Source organism: Enhydra lutris, unplaced genomic scaffold (assembly GCF_002288905.1).
Source record: "Enhydra lutris kenyoni isolate GAN:26980312 unplaced genomic scaffold, ASM228890v2 scaffoldscaffold147, whole genome shotgun sequence".
Taxonomy (NCBI): Eukaryota; Metazoa; Chordata; class Mammalia; order Carnivora; family Mustelidae; genus Enhydra; species Enhydra lutris.
Window position 1 is genome coordinate 190,030 of NW_019154231.1, and position 7,297 is coordinate 197,326.

A 7,297-nucleotide genomic window follows, 5' to 3' on the forward strand; every position below is an offset into this window, starting at 1 on the left:
ATCAGGTCCACATTGGAACAGATGAATCCAAAACCATTCCCTGAACCCTCTCTAGACTCACAGAGCTCTTCTGTCCTCATGCGGCAACACGTGGTGGAATCTTCCAGAAACAACACCAGTTTGAGTGAGCTCAGGGGTGTTTGAGGTGAAGTCAGGTAGGAGCTGCTACACTGGCTCCAAGGAATAAATGGGTTTTCCTTTTTTTTTTTAGTTGTGATTTGAGCGCCTTTGAATTTCATTCTGTGAGGCACCTGCCTTGGGCTCAGGTCATGATCCCAGGGTCCTGGGATGGAGTCCTGTGTTGCGGGATCGCTGCTAGGTGGGGAATCTGCTTCTCCCTCTGTCCCTCCTTCCCGTTTGTGTTCGCTCTCTGTCTCTCTCTCGAAAATAAACAAATAAAATCTTTAAAATAAATAAGTAAATGAATGTACGAATGAAGATAAAGTTGTGTGTAACCGTCCCTCAGAACAAGGTACTGACCACACATGCTTGATCATGGACCAGCAGGGGCGCCTGGGGAGAGGATGAAACACGTCCTTGCAGTGGAGCAGCTGAGGTCACCCGCCTGCTCAGGGCGGTACTTCTGTTTTCTCCCCTTCTCCCGAGATCGCCTGTAGTTAATTAGATGATTCCTCCAAATGCCTTTACTCAACCACTAACCCCTCCTGCTTGGTCAGGCATATCTGGTTTATCTCTATCTGCTTCCTCCTCTGCTGATTGGTACCTCGTATCTAACAAATACGGGACTGAGGAGTTGTTCTGGGCTGCGGTCTCCGCACCTGCCGACCCCCGCTCCCGCTCTCGGGAAGCGGACTTGTTTGTGCCTCGTTCTTCCCCGAGTGCCGTTGGGAAGTGGCAGTTGTGATTGTGGCTTCTGCCTGTTTCCTTGCATGTTTATGTAAGGTAAGTTATGAAATACGTCATAATTGTATACTTTTGAGCAAGCATTTAGCGTAAAAGTTGATTTTGTGCACTCACCACATCTTATGCATAGACTTGTAAATCTGATAATCTTATGCAGATTTTTTGTTATTTAGTCACCACACAGTACATCATTAGTTTCTGATGCAGAGTTCCATGATTCGTTGTTTGCGTACAACACCCAGTGCTCCCTGCAACCCGTGCCATCCTGAACACCCAACACCAGGCTTACCCGTCCCCACCTTCCCCTCTAAAAACCTCAGTTTGTTGCTCAGAGTCCTCATGGTTCATTCTCCCTCTGATTTACCCCCTTCATTTTCCCCTTCCTTCTCTCGATGTCCTCCATGCTATTCCTTATGTTCCACATAAGAGTGAAACCATATGACCATTGACTTTCTCCGCTTGACTTATTTCACTCAGCATAATCCCCTCCAGTCCCGTCCATGTTGACTCAAAGTTGGATATTCATCCTTTCTGATGGCTGAGTGATATTCCATTGTATATATGGACCACATCTTCTTTTAATAGTGACTCTGAATTAAATGGGCCTAATGCTCCAATCAAAAGAGACAGGGTATTGTTGGGCTGGCAGATAGAAAGGGCTACTTAAGATGGCGAAAGTTCCCACCACAAAACCTGAGCTCGGACAGGAGAACAAAGACCCAAGCAGGAATCTGAAAACCCCACCCCCCGCCCTGGGCTCCCGTGAACCAATAGGACCCTGACAAGCGGGACTCTGAGACCCCCACCCCAGGCTCCAGTGGACCAATGGGACCCCGACGAGCAGGCAAAATATCCAAATAGGGGAAACTTGCCAAAAGACCCCTGAACTCCCCTCGAGGCCCCTTAAAAGCCCCCTTATCCCTGCCTTGGGCGCGACTTCCGCCACTCTGCTTTCCAGAGTCCTGGAACCTCACCGGAGGATGCCCACCTCCTCCCGGCGCAACTTTCCTGGCTCCCCTTCTTCTGAGCCCTGAAACTTCGCCGGAGAGTGCCTTTAATAAATCTTGCCTTGCACCCACTTTGCCTGGTGTCGTGTTTATCTCGCCGGAAAAACTTGACAGGTATCAGATTGAATAAAAAAGTAAGAGCCATCCACATGCTGTCTAGAAGAGACCAGCAGAGTTTCACTCACTTGTGGGGCATAAGGAATAACATGGAGGACATTAGGAAGGAGTAGGAAAAGGAAAAGTGAATTGAGGGAAATCAGAGCGGGAGATTCTGAGAAACAAACTGAGGGTTTTGTAAGGGTGGGGTTGGGGGAGCCTGGTGGTGGGTATTAAGGAAGGCAGGTATTGCATGGAGCCATGGGTGTGGTGCATAAACAATGAATCTTGGAACACTAAAAATATGAAATTTAATTCAGATGTTTAAAAAAATTTTAAATAATAAATAAATAAATAAAACTTCATTGATTTCCTAGATTAAAAAAAAAAGAAAGAGAAAGAAAACATTGCCTTATTCCAAGTAAAAGAGGGGACCCAACAGTGAGAAGCTGTGAACACACCTGCTGGGGGGCTCTCCTCCTCCCTCACAGAGATGAAGCCCAAGGCTACACGAGGTCCCTGTCTCCTTGTGCTTGAGGATGTGGGCCCTGCCGACCCTTTTACCTTTGCCCTTTTACCTAAAGCTCCCTTGGGTGAGTAAAGCATCCCTCACTCATAATTCCATATAAGCGCATGTCCTGAATCTCTCTGCTTTTTTTTTCTGCTCAAAAGCTCCCATCAACTTCCTTTGCTTTATCGGGAGATACGGAGACACAGATCTCAGGGACACAACCATGCATACCAGCAGCCTCCTGCTCTGTCTGTGTCTCTTTGCAACACCTGACCACGGGCCCTGGGACTGTTGCCTGACATGCTCCTCACTGCTCTCTATCCAGACTCACAGTATCCACCGGCCCCCCGTTCCCTGGGTATCTGCATGTTCTCATTTCAGTCTGTCTGTCTGGCATTGCACAAAACATCCTCAGCGTTGACTTCCAATTTCGTGTTCAGCCTTTGAGCTGCCGCTTCTCACAGATGTAATGATTAGTCACATTAATTTTTATTTTTATTTTTTTACCTCCAGAGAATTTAATTAATTCACTTCCTAATTTCTATATTCTTTCCATAATATAACTTCATTATTGCTGCAAACATTCAACGTGCTCTAATTTTTCAGTAGTTCACATTTTTTAAAAATTTCTTTTCAGTGTAACAGAACTCATTGTTTATGCACCACACCCAATGTTCATGCTATACGTACCCTCCATAATACCCACGACCAGGCTACCCCAACCTCCCACCCCTCGCTCCAACAAAACGCTCAGATTGTTTTTCAGAGTCCACAGTCTCTCGCGGTTCATTTCCCCCTCCAATTTCCCCCAACTCCTTAGTCCTCTCCATATCCCCATGTCCTCCATGTTATTTCTTATCCTCCACAAATAAGTGAAACATATGATAACTGACTCTCTCTGCTGGACTTATTTCACTCAGCATAATCTCTTCCAGTCCCGTCCATGTTGCTACAAAAGTTGCGTATTCATCCTTTTGATGGAGGCCTAATACTCCATAGTGTATATGGACCACATCTTCCTTATCCATTCGTCCGTTGAAGGGCATCTTGGTTCTTTCCACAGGTTGGCGACCATGGCCATTGCTGCTATGAACATTGGGGTACAGATGGCCCTTCTTTTCACTACATCTGTATCTTTGGGGTCAATACCCAGTAGTGCAATGGCAGGGTCATAGGGAAGCTCTCTTTTTAATTTCTTGAGGAATCTGCACACTGTTTTCCAAAGTGGCTGCACCAACTTGCAGTCCCACCACCAGTGTAAGAGGGTTCCCCTTTCTCCACATCCCCTCCAACACATGTTGTTTCCTGTCTTGCTAATTGTGGCCATTCTAACTGGTGTAAGGTGGTATCTCAATGTGGTTTTAATTTGAATCTCCCTGATGGCTAGTGATGATGAACATTTTTTCATGGGTCTGATAGCCATTTTTATGTCTTCATTGGAGAAGTGTCTGTTCATGTCTTCTGCCCATTTTTTGATATGATTGTCTGTTTTGTGTGTGTTGAGTCTGAGGAGTTCTTTATAGATCCTGGATATCAACCTTTTGTCTGTACTGTCATTTGCAAATATCTTCCCCCATTCCGTGGGTTGCCTCTTTGTTTTGTTGACTGTTTCCTTTGCTGTGCAGAAGCTTTTGATCTTGATGAAGTCCCAAAAGTTCATTTTTGCTTTTGTTTCCTTTGCCTTTTGTCACAGCCAGTGCGACAGATTGACCAGGGTTGAGAGGGTAAGAGGATGGTGAAAAGAAATTAAGAGACAAAGAGATGGGGCAGGAGGAGCACCAAGGAGGATGTCCAATAGTGCCAATTTTATTCAAGGCAGCAAGGCATTATATAGCTAACAGAAACAATCATAAGAAAGTATCTATTTTTAGCTGATTACTAAAGAGTTTGCAACATGCACAGAAAACCCTTCAAGCTTTCCCATTATCTATTTCCCAAGCACCAATAGCAGACCCTCTAGCGCCAGATGTACTGACTTCAAGGCCACTCAAGACATAGTTTATGTAAGCACAGCACAGTCTTGCAATGGTGTAGTCTATAGCCCGTGCAAGGACAGCAAGGACCAGCCAAGAATTTCTGACCCTGACCAAACCGCCTCTATCTGACTAGCAAATGTGTGGGAAGTCACGTAGGTGAGCGCACAACACATAGCCCAGACCCTTTCTCAGTGCTACTCGACTTTATCGACCTAAGCCTTTTGTTCGGCTATTCAGCCTTTAAAGGAGGCACAAGTCAGGGCCTGGTTTGGTCCTCGTCTCAAGCCTTACCATGGCCTCCCACAGCCTTTGGAGACATATCTTGAAAGAAGTTGCTGTGGCTGATATCAAAGAGGTTACTGCCTACGTTCTCCTCTAGGATTCTGATTAATTCCTGTCTCATGTTGAGGTCTTTTATCCATTTCGAGTTTATCTTTGTGTATGGTGTAAGAGAATGGGCAAGTTTCATTCTTCTATATATAGCTATCCAATTTTACCAGCACCATTTATTGAAAAAACTGTCTTTTTTCCACTGTATATTTTTTCCTACGTTGTCGAAGATTATTTGACCATAGAGTTGAGGGTCCATATCTGGGCTCTCTACTCTGTTCCACTGTTCTATGTGTCTGTTTTTATGCCAGTACCATGCTGTCTTGGGGATCACAGCTTTGTAGTAAAGCTTGAAATCAGGTACCGTAATGCCCCCAGTTTTGTTTTTCTTTTTCAACATTTCCTTAGCAATTCGGGGTCTCTTCTGATTACATACAAATTTTAGGATTATTTGCTGCAGCTCTTTGAAAAATACCAGTGGAATTTTGATCGGAATGGCATTAAAAGTATAGATTGCTCTAGGCAGTATAGACATTTTAACAATGTTTATTCTTCCAATCCAAGAGCATGGAATGGTCTTCCATCTTTTTGTGTCTTCTTTGATTTCTTTCATGAGTGTTCTGTAGTTCCTTGAGTACAGATCCTTTACCTCTTTGGTTAGGTTTATTCCCAGGTATCTTATGGTTCTTGGTGCTCTAGTAAATGGAATCAATTCTCTAATTTCCCTTTCTGTATTTTCATTGTTAGTGTATAAGAAAGTCACTGATTTCTGTACATTGACTTTGTATCCTGCCACATTACTGAATAGCTGTATGAGTTCTAGTAGTTTGGGGGTGGAGTCTTTTCGGTTTTCCATATAAAGTATCATGTCATCTGTGAAGAGAGAGAGTTTGACTTCTTCACTGCCAATTTGGATACCTTTTATTTCTCTTTGTTGTGTTATTGCTGTTGCTAGGACTTCTAATACTATGTTGAACAAGACTGGTGAGAGTGGGCTTCCTTGTTGTGTTCCTGATCTCAATGGGAAGGCTGTAAGCTTTTTCCCATTGAGGATGATATTTTGCTGTGTGTCTTTCATGGATGGATTTTATGAAGTTCAGGAATGTTCCCTCTATCCCTATACTTTGAAACATTTTAATCAGGAATGGATGCTGGATTTTGTCAAATGCTTTTTCTGCATCAATTGAGGACCACGTGGTTCTTCTCTCTTCTCTTATTAATTTGTTCTATCACATTGATTGATTTGCGAATGTTGAACCATCCTTGCAACCCAGAGATGAATCCCACCTGGTCATGGTGGATAATCTTTTTTAACGTGCTGTTGGATCCTATTTGCTAGGATCTTATTGAGAATCTTAGCATCCATATTCATCAGTGATATTGGTCTGAAATTCTCCTTTTTGGTGGGGTCTTTGCCTGGTTTGGGGATCAGGGTAATGCCGGATTCATAAGAAGAGTCTGGAAGTTTTCCTTCTGATTCAATTTTTTTGAAACAGCTTCAGGACAATAGATGTTATTTCTTCTTTGAAAGCTTGGTAGAATTCCCCAGGGAGTCCATCAGGTCCTGGTCTCTTGTTTTTTGGGAGGCTTTTGATCACTGCTTTGATCTCGCTACTAGATATTGGTCTATTCAGGTTGTCAATTTCTTCCTGGTTCAATTTTGGAAGTTAATAGTTTTCCAGGAATGCATCCATTCCATCTAGGTTGCTTAACTTATTGGCAACTTATTATCAACTTATTAACTGTTGATAATAACGTCTGATGATTGTTTCTATTTCCTTGGTGTTAGTTGTGATCTCTCCCTTTTCATTCATGATTTTATAAATTTGGGCCTTCTCTCTTTTCTTTTGGATTAGTGTGGCCAATGGTTTATCGATCTTATTGATTCTTTCCAAAAACCAGCTTCTAGTTTCATTGATGCATTCTACTGTATCTCTAGTTTCTATCTCAGTGATCTCTGCTCCAATCTTGATTATTCCCCTTCTTGAGTGTGGAGTTGGCATAATTTGTTGTTGATTCTCCAGTTCTTTAAGGTATAGAGAGAGCTGGTGATTTTCTGGATTTTTCAATTGTTTTGAGGAAGGCTTGGATGGCTATGTATTTCCCCCTTAGGACCGCCTTTGCTGTATCCCGTAAGTTTTGGGCCGAAGTGCCTTCATTCTCATTGGTTTCCATAAATTGTTTCAGTTCTTCTTTGATCTCCTGGTTGATCCAAGCATTCTTAAGCAAGGTGGTCTTTAGCTTCCAGGTGTTTGAGTTCCTTCCGAACTTTTCCTTGTGATTGAGCTCCAGTTTCAAAGCATTGTGATCTGAGAATATGCAGGGAATAATCTCAGTCTTTTGGTATCAGTTGAGTCCTGATTTGTGACCCAGTAGGTGGTCTATTCTTGAGAAAGTTCCATGTACGCTTGAGAAGAATGAGTATCCTGTTGTTTTAGGGTGGAATGTTCTGTATATATCTATGAGGTCCATCTGGTCCAATGTGTCATTCAATGTTCTTGTTTCTTTATTGA